General features: G+C 39.5%; 1 protein-coding gene across 2 annotated transcripts in view; it reads left to right on the top strand.

Moving 5' to 3' along the window:
- The window catches only part of CDKAL1 (CDK5 regulatory subunit associated protein 1 like 1), a 686,928-nt gene that overhangs the window by 164,457 nt on the left and 509,055 nt on the right, over positions 1–13,416 (top strand). The window lies entirely within an intron of this gene.

Here is a 13,416-nt window from a genome sequence, read left to right as displayed (position 1 = left end):
CCTAGATAGGACAAAAGAAATGGTTCTCTTCTTCCTCCTTCTCTGACACGCCTCTGTACTCTGGTGTTTCAATTCTTATGACCCAGAATCTATGGGATAAGTATGCTCTTTCTTTGTTTCTAGATAGGAGGAGAGAGAGAAGAACTGGAGTAGAGTTGAATTGAATTTGTCTAAGAATCTCACTAGTAAAATATATGAAAAATTAATAAAAAACACCCACCTCCATTGTAAGTTGACTTTTGGCACATAGCTAACTCATAAATTGGGTGGTTCTGAGCTTTGTTAAATAAAGTTATTAGAAAAGGAGTGGAGTAGACCAGGGGTTTGCAAACTATGGCCTGCAGGACAAATCTAGCATGCTGCTTGTTTTTGTAAATGAAATTTTATTGGAACATAGTTGCACCCATTAGTTTACATATACTTTCCATGGCTGCTTTCACAGTGTAAGGGCAGAGTTGAATAGTTGTGACAGAGATCATATGGCCCTCAAAATTTGAAATATTTATTATCTGATACTTTATAGAAAAAAATGTGCTGACTCTTGGTATAGATGATTTTATCCCAAAGAGAAAAAACAGCCCTCTATGTACTCTAAGTTAATTTTTATTTAAAACAAAGGGAATTAGACATATGACTGGTTATATATATATATATCTATATCTATATCTATCTATATCTATATATATATATATTGGTTATTTTGCAACTATTTATAGAGTTATTGTTTCATTTGAATGGAATGAAAGTTATAATGTTTATAAAGATTACAGTTGGTGTACAATTTTATTATGCCATTGACTATAGCTATTTCTGGTGAGGATTATAATAAGTTAACAGGAAAATATGAAGTAATATAGTTGGTAAAAAAATGATGTAATAGTAAAAATTAGTAAAATAAAAATTTTGTTATGTTTTGGGATACAGCTTTTTGGAGGGAAGAGTATAATGTTATTTAATTAATTTTACACAATATTTTTGGGAATATATTTAATGAACAAATGTGTACATATGGTCCTTTTCATTATTAATTTAAATGTTGAAGACTGCTAAAAGTTTTAGTTATTGGGGAAATAGTGAACTTTCATTTAATGATCAAGTTAAACATGAATAAACTTATGTCTTTCTTGCTTTTAATTTTGATAACATTTGAAAATAGCAGGTGTGTATTGTGAGATTCATTCAGCATGGTGAGTGTCTCAAGAGTTAACACTGCTCTCAGCACTGGGAGTTCAGCACTGAATAAAACAGAATACTTAGCTGACCTGGCAAGGGGAAAAACAAACAAACATTCATGGACTTAATTATTTAGTGAGCTGTACCAAGTGCTCTTTTAAGTCATGGGGATAAAGCAGTGAATAAAGCAAATTTTCGTCTTTTATGGAGCTTACATTTAAATGTAGCTTTACACATAGCTTATCCAACATTAGTTGGAAAAGAGAGATAACATGTGAGTTGGTTAACAAATGCTATGAAGAAAATGAAAGCAAGGTCTTTGGAGAGATGGGGGATGCTATTTTGGAAAGCATGTTCAAGAAAAATTTCTCTGATAAGATCAAATTTGAGCAGAGGCTTGAATGAGTACAGTAATGAGCAGTGGGGATATTTGAGGAAAGAACATCCCCAGCAGAGGAAATAGCATTGAAAAAGCACAGGGGTAGTAGCGTGCTTGGTTGTCCAGGGAATAGCAAGGAGAGGCTGTGTGGTTGGTGTAGGAGCCAGAGGGAGAATGGTAGGAGATAAGTTTGCTTTTTGCCTAATGGATGGCTCTGAATGTATAATAGAGGTAAAGCCACATAGGACCAGGTAAATTCTATATGAAGTGGCAGCAGTGTACACCAGAATATAAGAATCTATGGAATTTCTCTAAACCAGAACTCAGGATATAATAGAGTTAATTTGTTCATTGTTCCTCAAATTAAATATCACTTCTGTGAATCTCCTTATGATTTTCTCTTTCAAAATAGAATTCTACATGGTATAGTCTAGTGCCCTGAGACCGGTATAAGTCGTTGAATTTATGGTGTGCCCCTACCCATTACAGGGTGGCCATTTGGTTAATTTGAAATGAATATCAGGTTTAAAATAAATGGGTCAGAAGCTTGACTAAAATGAAAATAACAATTCACATTCAATTAAAATGTGAATAGCCTGCAATAATTTTTTATTGTACTAGGGTTAAGGGGAGGATAGAAGCAGAATGATAATTAATACTTGTAAATTTAAAAGTCAGCTGTAGTCTAAGTGTTAATTTTTCTTGGAAGTGTTGTACAAAATGGTCAAGTTCCTGAAATTGTAGGAACACTGATCAATGTATTTATAATTGTGAGGAATGTTAGGTAGCTGACATCAAGTATGAACTAATTAACTAAGGGCTTATATAATATGCTTTAACAAAAGTACATATTTAAAAATAATTGACTTATTTTTTATTTTACAAAAGACAATATTTACATGGTGCTTTATTTTATCACTGAGCATATTTTTATGGTGATTTACTTTTACCACAGGTAGGTATCAATAAGTGAAAATTTGTTTCTGGCTTAATAATATTACACGAAAATACACATTTTATAAAGAACACCATCAATCACAACTATTAAAGCTACTATATTTGAAATAGTACAGGTTTTTTGAGATGCAGCAGTTAGTAATGATATTGATATGCCATAGAAAGACAAGACAAATTAAATGTGTAGCATTCAGACAAGTATTTCACCAGGAAGGACACCGCACGTAAATAGGTTGGGTTTAAAAAGTTCTTCTGCAGAATTTGCTAAAATTCAGGACTCATTTTAACTCAGGAGCAATAATATACATGGTAATTTGATTTTCAGGCAAACCTAAAATGTATTAGGAGTCTATATATTTCATGGATCTCAGAGGACTATGGTGGAAGTTTTGAGCAGATCTAATTTCCAGTAAAAATCTATCTATCGTGTTTATTTTCCTTGGTACACTTGTTTCAGCAGCACACTCCTTGAGTCAGCTTAGAATTACTTTTCTATTTGCTACCTGTGTGAGTAAGACAGTCTGTGATCATAGAGTTGTTTTATAATTTGGATCTACAGGTGAGACAGTTATTGCTGTCGCCAAACATTTACTCTTGTCACCAGCTCTTCCAGGGTAGCAAGTCTTACCTGAAGGTACTCATGCCCATAATTATCAGCCACAAGAAAGCTGATGTGGTGGGGAAAGTCATGTCCCTGACCACCCATTTGCTCCTCACTTTATAGGGCAGTAGAAGGTGGTGAAGGCCAGGAAATGCCATTTGGGACAGGTGGACTTTCTCTACCTAAAACCACATGCTGCTTCCTGTGAGGATCCCTTTGCCTTAATTGTGCTGCTGTATCTAGTGATACACACCTCTCTCACCAGCTGTACCTAATGTGGGGCTCTTTGGTGCTGAACATTGGCCGGAGGGTTGTGTGATGAGGGAAAATAGGAAGGAAAGGGGGGAAAAATCACTTATTCTAACTTCCTTTGCTTTACTTAGTGTGTGTGTGTGTGTGTGTGTGTGTATTTGAGGTAGTGATCAGATGCTGATAGGCTGACCCAACCAGCTTCTGTCTATTTTCTACTTTTAAATTTCTAAATATTCTACACTTCAAATTTTAATGAAACTGGGCACACCTTCTTCCTTACTCTGACTTTATTTCAGATTTGCAACATTTTACTTTTATTTACTCAAACCAAAGTGTTTGACTTAGTTAACTTAGCCCCCTAATTTTACAACAGAGGAAACAATACCATCAAATCTATAGCTATATTTAAATATACATGTATATCTGTGTTTATATGTGTCATTTATCTGTTGTACAAAGTAATAAATAACCCAGGAGCACAGCATCTGTCTCACCTGCTGCTCTCTATGATGTGAAGCGATGAGTCACATGAGTAATTGTATTGCTTGTATAAAGTACTTGGAAGACAGTTTTACTTGCATAAGTCCTGCGCTGCATGTCATAAAGATGAAAAGTTTGAGCCATCTGTTACTTAAAAAAAATTACCCTAGTATACCACCTGGTGTTTAACTAGGCCTCAGGATTTGTTCCAGATACTGCAGTGCTTCACTGAACAAATATTGGGGTGACGGGCGGGTAGGGTTCGGTGATTACTTCTGTGACCTGGGAAGGGCCCTTTTCACTCAGTCGTGAACAATGTTATTTGGATCATTGTGCTATTTCCTATTGTGGTTGGCCTGTCGTTAAAAACAATTTTGTCTTAATTTTGAAAATTGGATATGAGGAGTAACATTACACAAAAACAACATTATACAATGATGAAGATAATGCTCTGTGCAGCATGATTTAATTTGGAGCAGTGGATGGCCACCTGCTAGGCCTTTGTTCTTGTGACAGTCTGGCAAGTGGCCCCAGTGTTTTGGTCCTTTCGTTGGTCATGTGGCTGTTGAGATCTGCTTGGGTTAGTTGTAACCATTAATCTGGGAGCACAGAATGATGGAGTATTTGACTACTGGGTGTTTGAATTAAGAAAACAAATCCCTTTTAAAGTTATTATTCAGCAATCACAGAATGCTTTTATCGTGTTGATATAACATCTGAGTCTTTACATTTTATCTGGCAGGAGCCTATTCTTATCTACAACATAAAAAAGAAATCTAGTAGTATTTGGCATTATGGTAACTAGCTACCACATAGCACCTGTCTGCTTACTCACTCTGGTGGGGTAACTGTAATTCAGTGACTAACCAGGGACACTTTTGAGTATGACAGAGAGCCCGTAATAATTATGCTGGCATAAGAGGCATAGACAAAGACATATGGTCACTCTGTTTATAAGGTATGGCCATTTTTACTCTCCTCTATGATCAAGGATAGCCAAGAATTTCATATGTATTTAAGGATGATTCCTGTATTTAAATTGCATTAACTGTGGCCAGTATGGTGCCTCATACAAAATAAACACTCAACATTTAAAAATTGAATTACTATTTGTATTTAAAAAACCTTAAAGCTTCCTACCAAAGATCTTTTATTATGTTCATTTAAAGCAGTTTGGGGTTAAAAATTCTCTATATTTTTCTGTCTTCCAGGCCAAGTTTCTGGCTTTCCTGAAGTGATGGGCATTCTGAAACGATTTTAATATATAATGTACTATAAGGGTAGGGAAAACACTTGAAAATTGTAATTGTTGTTGATTGTGTCTAAAATAATTTAAATTACATACTATAAGAGTGAGCCATTTAGTCAAGTGCTTATGACTTATCCCAGTAACTTATTTACTTTTCTTTGTTACTTGAAATTGTTAAACACTTCAATAGCTACTTAGCAATTCTTTATATTTCTCCTGGGAAAATAAGCCATGGCATTCAATTCAGTTGTCTGATAGTACCTAGTCAGAGACTTTCCTACTAAGGAAATATTGAAGTTCTGGATAACTTGTAATGCTAATTACAAATTTTGTGTTTATCACTTTAATATTTTCTTTCTTTTAAAAAATTTTCCCTCTCTTTACAAGTCCTAATTAATTACATATAAGACACAGAAAGGGCAACAGGAATTTATCTCCTTTTGTATATGAGGTTATAAAAAGTATTTCTTGCCCTTGTGGCCATCTCATGAGACTTGAATTTAGCTCAAACCTGGATCAGGGGTTACAGTGTGGTGGGTTTTGGAAAGTCATCTGTGGTTTAGAGGGACTAGTGGTATATGATGTGGGCTGGGAACTTTGGTGTTTTTTTTTCTAGTCTGAGATATGTTTTTAAAAAAAGAGGTGTTAAAAGATCCTGGGGTCTAGACCTTGTTAATTGGCTTATCATACCATTTGTTCTGTCTTGTTTCTAATGAGAAAGAGTTGAAAAAGATGCTATTTAAATTCCTATTTTTCATTCTGAGTGTATGTGTCCTGATGTTTTCTGATGTTTTCATAATCTTGTTTTTTTTTCTGTACCCTTTTTTTTCCTCTTCTACAATTTTGGTCCAGTTTCTTTCTTTTGGTCATCATCTCCTCCTCCTCCTCCTTCTCCTCCCCCTCCTCCTCCTCCTCCTCCTCCTCCTCCTCCTCCTCCTCCTCCTCCTCCTCCTCCTGCTTTTGTAACATTTTTATAATCTTTATTGTTGAAAGCATTACATATGTCCCATTCTGACCCCCTCTCTTCCCCCATTGATCTCTTCTAGCCCAACCACCACCCCAGGCCTTTACCACCCTTGTCTGTGTCCATGGGTTATGCATATATGCATACAATTAGTTTTTCTTCATGTTCTCAGGTCTTGCCTCAAACTTTATTTTCACTTGAGTGAAAGCATTTCACGAAGTCTTGTTTGTTTCTACCCTAGTTGTTCATAATGTTCAGTTACTGGTCATGATATAACTTGCTTGGGTATTTCATGATTTTTATACTGTAGAACTAAATCTAGGAGGAAGATATGTACTTACTTGTTAATTATTTTTCTCTTTGTATTGCAATGTAGCTTCAAGGGCAGGCATTCTGCTTTGTTTAGTCATGTCCACAGAGTCTGGAAGTGAGTTGGGTGCCTAGTAACTGACTTTTTTTAAAAAAGTTTTTATATTATTATATTGATTGGGGTTAATAATTGTTTTTAAGAAATAAATAGAAATGCTTTAGTCTCCTGATAATTTACAAAATCAGATCTTAGTTATGGAGAGTCTTGTGGTTCTTTTGCTCTGTAGAAAATCCCTGAATTTTGGGGGGTAATTGAACCATTTAACGAGAGAGAAAGTGCTTTGGAGTATTTCTTCTTATAATACTCAAGGTTTATAGTCTCTCCCCTTTATGGTTCTTATTGTCCCTTAGACTTGGTTTTACTACTTTGCCAGTGAAGATTCTTTTTGCTGCAAGTAACAAAAATCTCAATTGAAGCTCACTTATACAATAAGGAAGTGGATTATTCTCACAAGTCCAAAAAGGCTTCAGAGTGGGTTGATTGAATTCAGTGTTGCCATAAGAAACCCAGTTTTTTGTTCATTCTTTTCCTCTCTTGGCTTCATCTTTAAAGCTGGTTCTTTTCTGTGGTTATGAGCACAGGAACAACAATTGAGTCCATATTTTCCTTGTTTACATATAGTTGGAAAGAGACTGCCTTTTCTCTCTTTGAAGACCCGAGCAAGGCTTTCTTCGTGTATCATTGATCCAAATTGGCTTTGGACTACTCTTTCCTGAATATTGGCATAGGAGGTGGAATTATAGCAATTGGTTTGGACTAATCATCTCAAGTGAAATAGATGTTGACATTAAACCAACACTTGCTAAATCCCACGTGATTAACCTTTATAAATAAATTTCTTTTTTTTTTTTTAATATATTTTTATTGATTAAGATATTACATATGTGTCCTTGTCCCCACGTTACCCTCTACCCCCCACGCCCCCCACCCCCGCTCATGCCCTCACCCCCCCGTTGTCCATGTCCATTGGTTAGGCCTATATGCTTGCATATAAGTCCTTTGGTTGATCTTTCCCCCTTACCCCCACCCTCCCCTACCTTCCCTCCAAGTCCCGACAGTCCAATCAATGCCTCTCCGTCTCTGGATCAGTCCTTGTTCATCAGCTTATGTTGTTCATTATATTCCACAAATGAGTGAGATCCTGTGGTATTTATCCGCTCTCAAGTTCCATCCATGCTGTGGCAAATGGTAAGAGTTCCTTTTTCTTCTTCCTCTTCTTAAAGAATACCTTTCAGCATTTCATATAATGCTGGTTTGGTGGTGATGAACTCCTTTAGCTTTTTCTTATCCGTGAAGCTCTTTATCTGACCTTCTATTCTGAATGATAGCTTTGCTGGATAAAGTAATCTTGGTTGCAGGTTCTTGCTATTCATCACTTTGAATATTTCTTGCCACTCTCTTCTGGCCTGCATGGTTTCTGTTGAGAAATCAGCTGACAGTCGTATGGGTACTCCCTTGTAGGTAACTGACTGTCTTTCTCTTGCTGCTTTTAAGATTCTCTCTTTATCTTTTGCTCTTGGCATTTTAATTATGATGTGTCTTGTTGTGGTCCTCCTTGGATTCCTTTTGTTTGGGGTTCTCTGCGCTTCCTGGACTTGTAAGTCCATTTCTTTCACCAGGTAGGGGAAGTTTTCTGTCATTATTTCTTCAAAAAGGTTTTCAATATCTTGCCCTCTCTCTCCTTCTGGTACCCCTATAATTCTGATGTTGGTACGCTTGAAGTTGTCCCAGAGGTTCCTTACACTATCTTCATATTTTTGGAATCTCTTTTCTTTTTTCTTTTTCGGTTGGGTATTTTTTGTTTCTTTGTATTTCAAATCTTTGACTTGATTCTTGGGATCCTCTTTTCTGCTGCTGGATCTCTGTAAATTATTCTTTATTTCAGTCAGTGTATGCTTAATTTCTAGTTGGTCCTTTTTCATGTCCTCCATGGTCTCCCTATACTTATTGAGGGATTCATTAAATTTATCGGCGGTTTCCATAAAATTCTTGAAAAACCTTATAACCGTGGCCTTAAACTCTATATCCAGTCGTTTGCTTTCCTCCATTTCTGCCATTTGTGACCTGTTTCTTTGTCTCCGCATTTTGGTTGCTTCCCTGTGTTGATAGAGTGGCTTTGTGTGCTAGGTGTCCTGTAGGGCCCAGTAGCTCAGCCTCCCCAGTTACCTGAGGTGGACACTCTTGGTGCACCCCCTCGTGGGCTTTGTGCACAGTCTTGTTGTAGCTATGCCTTGGTTGTTGTAGGATCACTGGGAGGAATTGACCTCCAGGGCAATTGGCAGCGAGAATCAGCTGCCCTGATGATGCTCAGCTGTGTAGCAATGCAAGCCGCTGTGGGGCCTGGGCCTTCTCTTGGAAGCTCTGAGTCTATCTGGCCGGGCTGTGGTTAGGTAATTACAGGTTGCAAATGGCCGGGGCATTCATATGCAAAAGCCTCTGCTGCAGCCTGGGTGGGGCGGGGTCTCAAGGAATCAAAGGGCTGAGAAAGCAGCTATGGCGGAGCCTCAGCCCTGCCCTAAGGAGTCGCGAGTCTCAGTGTCCCGGCAATGGCTGCAAGCACCTCTGAGGGAAAGCCGCTCTCAAGCTCGCCCGCTGCCAGACAGTCCAGTATCTCCCCGTATGAGCCCTGGGTCCCCAGAGACTTCCCGGAACCGGATTTCAGAGCCGTCGGGACCTTGTGTCTCCCTCTGGATTCAAAAAGACAGCCGCGTCCTCAGGTGCCAGACCCTTTCTGCGCGCGCGCGCGCACGCGCGAGCCCCCGTACCTCTGCAGGCCACCTCCGCAGCTCCTCCCGCTCGCAGTGTGCTTTTCTCTCCTTCTAGTTGTAGAATTTACACTCAGCCAGCCCTCCTGTAGCTCTGGATGATGTCCACCTTGTGTTTCTGATGCATTTATCGATTGTTGTGGGAAGCAGAAATTTCCTGGTGTTTATCTATGCCGCCATCTTAGTTTCTCTAAATAAATTTCTTAAAGATTGTTGATTTCCTGAGCTCCAAGCTAAGACTTCCTAGAATAATTAGGTTCATAACCAAGAGGATGCTGGATGAAGTCAACATTATCATGATAATTGCTTCATTAGAGAAATTACACCTTTAAATAAAAAAGTGACAACTTTTTTTGCCCAAGTTTTTAATAAAAATGATATGCTACATTGTTCTTATATAGAATGTAGATATGTAAAAATAAGAACTATCACTCTCCCTTAAATGTGTTTGCACTGATAACAATCGGTATACTTAAATTATTTAAATAAAATGAAATCTTGTTGACTGGAAAAGTAGAAATGATAGCTAGGACATAGTGGAGCTTACTTAAAAAATAAAAAGTCAATATATAAGGTAATGTGCATCTGTCACCTTAACTTACTAAAAGGTTTTTGATTTACTTGAACATTCAGTAATGGATTATTTTTGTTTGGCTAAGAATTCTCAGTAAATGTTTGATAAGCACCCTGAAAGCATTATGAAATTGCAGAGAATTAAGAATTGGTTCTTGTTCTGGCCCTAACTGTGATTTCTAATAAAATATTCAACCTCTGTGAACCCTTACTTCTTTATTTGTAAACGAGTTCCCCTTTAGTTTTCTGAAAATGTCTTTTGTTCTTTATTGGTTGTAACTACTCCTTTCCTGGGAATTTATTGGCATACCCCTTTCTCTTAGAGGTGTGGCTTTTTAGTAGAATTAAGATTATATGTGATTTAAATTACTTGAACAAGGAGGGGAGCTAAAAAGAATTGTTAAGTTGTGAGACACAAATAGATATTCTGTTCTCAGTACATGTAGCGACTGTAGAAAAGAGTATTTCTGTTTTGAATTATGCATGTTAATCATAAGAAAGGCAAATATTTTGCAGATATAAGCATATAACATTTCTCCAATACTTCTAGTACCCCATTAGCCAAAGATGAGTGTCTGTGGCATTGGGCATTTGGAATGGTGTCAAACTAATAAGTTTGTAGATAAAATGCAGAAGCATAGATTCCCTAGGCCACCTGTAATTCATTAAAAAGAGTGGGTTGAAATTCTGGTAGTATAGTGTAATGATAATATGGACACTGGAGTCAAATAGAAGCAGGAAATATGTTTGGCTTTACCATTTATACTAATACTAGAGGCCCAGTACATGAATTTGTGCATGGGTGGGATCCCGCTGGCCTACCTGATTGGGGCCGATTGGGTCAGGGGGAGGGGCCTTGGGCAGTGGGCTGATCGGCCCTGCTCACAATCAGGGTGGGTGGGGCCAGTAAGGGGGGGCTTTTGGGGGAGGGGCTATAGGTGGTTGGCTGGCTGACTCTGCCCCCGATTGGGGTGGGGCTGATCAGGGGCAAGGCTGGCCAGGGGGAGGGGCCATGGGCAGTTGGCAGGCTGGCCCTGCCCCTGATCAGGGTGGGGTGGCCAATTGGGGCCAATCAGGGGCAGGGATGGCCAGGGGGAAGGGCCACGGGTGGTTGGCTGGTTGGCCCTGCCCCCTGGTCGAACTCCTAGTTGAACTCCTGGTTGAACTCCCAGTTGAGGGGACAATTTGCTTATTAGCCTTTTATTATATAGGATGTTTTGATGAATGGAGCTATTTCCTTTTGGATACCTTTGGCTATAAGTAGTAGAAGTCTCAGCCAAAAGTTAGTTGAACCATAAGGGTTTTATCATCCTATATAATAAAAGCCCAGTGACTGGCGGAACGACCAGTCAACCAGTTGCTATGACGTGCATTGACCACCCGGGGGCAGACGCTCAACGTAGGAGCTGCTCCCTGGTGGTCAGTGCGCTTCCACAATGGGAGTGCCACTCAGCTGACCAGGATGAGCTGCGCTCCCACAGCGGGAGCAGCCACTCAGAGGGAAGGTCCACAGCCACTCGGCTGATGGGGATGAGTGGCGCTCCCACAGTGGGAGCAGCCCCTCAGAGGGAAGGTCCACAGCCACTCGGCTGACGGGGATGAGTGGCGCTCCCACAGTGGGCTGATCCCTGCAGGCCATGCCCCCTCACCAGTGCATGACTCCCATGTACCGGGCCTCTAGTCTCTCACATAACAAGAGGTCTGGAGATGGACATGGACAGTTTAGGTTAATTAATTTCATGACTTTGCATGTCTTCTATGACACAGGGACCCTCCACCGTTTCATGCTGCAATTCTGTTTGTTTCTGGCAACATTCTTGCTGTAGCAATAGTTTCTGATATGATATGCAGGCATGATGACAGCCAGTAGTGAGAGGACTGATTCTCATAATTCTCTTTTTAGTAGGGAGGAGAACCGTTCCCAAAAGGTCTGCTATATACCATTGACTAGAATTGGGTCCCAAACTGAGATCTAAAAATTATTCACTAGCAAGGAGAATGAGGACATCATAACTGACTCAGACTATTTGTTACCTACTTTGGGACTTTGGGGTAAAGAGGCTCTTTCCTGAGCATAGTGCCTCATAGGATGAATAACAAACAAAATCAGGTCTCTGCTAGCAAGAATATAAGAGGTGGGTTGGGAGGAGAGATCTGAGTTGGCCAGCAATAGTGAAAACACCATGTTGCTTAGAATCTAGTAGGAGGAAATGCACATAAACCAAGAGAAATTGAGAACAGTGATAAATATAATACAGTCTACGATGGGGAAACATATTGATGCTATAGGGACAATAAGAGGAAAACCTAAGATCTAAATTTGCAGTGGTCAGCCCTTGTTGATTAAGAGAGTTTCTCAGCTTTGTAGAGGGGGAATAAGAAGTAAATAAACAAAAATTTAAAAATAAAAGACTATTTCAGGTTTTAATAGATTTGATGATGAGAAAATAAGGCAGGCATCCTCTATAATAAAACCCTAATATGCAAATTGACTGAATGGCAGAACGACCATGATGCACACTGACCATCAGGGGGCAGATGCTCAATGCAGGAGCTGCCTCCTGGTGGTCAGTGTGTTCCCACCAGCGGGAGCCCCGCTCAGTCAGAAGCTGGGCTCATGGCTGGCCAGTGCAGCTGCAGTGGTGGGAGCCTCTCCTGCCTCTGCGGCAGTGATAAGAACCCCTCGGGGGATGTCTGTCTGCCAGCTTAGGCCCGCTTGTGAGAGGGTGCAGGCTGGGCTAAAGTCCCCCTCCCTCTCCCCCCCCCCCCCCTCTAGTGCACGATTTTAGTAAGATAATAGGAAGAGTAGAGTAGGATGGTAAGGAAAGCCTTTTAGAAAAGGTAACATTTGTGCCAGTGCAAAACTTTGTGAACAGCTGGCAGATGAGCCTTAAAATGATTATGCTGTGGACAGAAGTACAAGCAAGGGTTTAAACTGTGTTTTAAAGGCAAGTTAGTACCCTTTATTTTGGTAGATTGAACATGGAATGTGAGGAAAAAAAGAGTGATCAAGGGTACTCCTAGTTTTTGTTTTGTAGGGCTTGGTTAGAAGAGGGGTTGATAATCAGGCATATATTGGTACCATTTATCTGAGATGAGAAAGAATAGAGGAGTTTTTCTTCCGTTTGTTTTGCGTAGGATGGGTATGGGAGTAAGAAATCAGAAATTCTGTTTGAATCATGCTTAACTTGAGATGTTTGCAGGATACCTGACTTGATATGTGGTATATATGTGGTTAGGGCTTGAGATATGAAGCTCTGAGTCATCCTCCTGGTATATAAAGCCATGGGACTGATGAGGATCACCTACAGAATTAGGGAATACAGAGAAGTACAAAATCAAGGAATAGGAACCAGCGGAGGAGGCTCAGTCGAGGTGGAAGCAACCAGGATTGTTTTGTCTTAGAAGCCAAGGGAAGGATGTGTTTCAAGAAGAGGGAGTAATCATCTGTGTAAGTGCTGCTCAGAAACTGAGCCAGATGAAGACTGAGAATTGATCCATTGGATTTGTCGAGGGAACTCGTGATTGTTCTTGATGAGCAGTTTCAGTGAAGAGGAGGGGATATAAAACTTATTTGAGTGGATTTAAAACAAAATGAGAGTCAAGGAAGTGAGACAGTACAAATTGCATTTTATAGGAAGTTTGTTATAAAG

Source organism: Myotis myotis, unplaced genomic scaffold, assembly GCF_014108235.1.
Source record: "Myotis myotis isolate mMyoMyo1 unplaced genomic scaffold, mMyoMyo1.p scaffold_m19_p_2, whole genome shotgun sequence".
NCBI lineage: Eukaryota > Metazoa > Chordata > Mammalia > Chiroptera > Vespertilionidae > Myotis > Myotis myotis.
The sequence above is the reverse complement of the archived record's forward strand: the minus strand, read 5'-3'. Positions and strand labels throughout refer to the sequence as shown.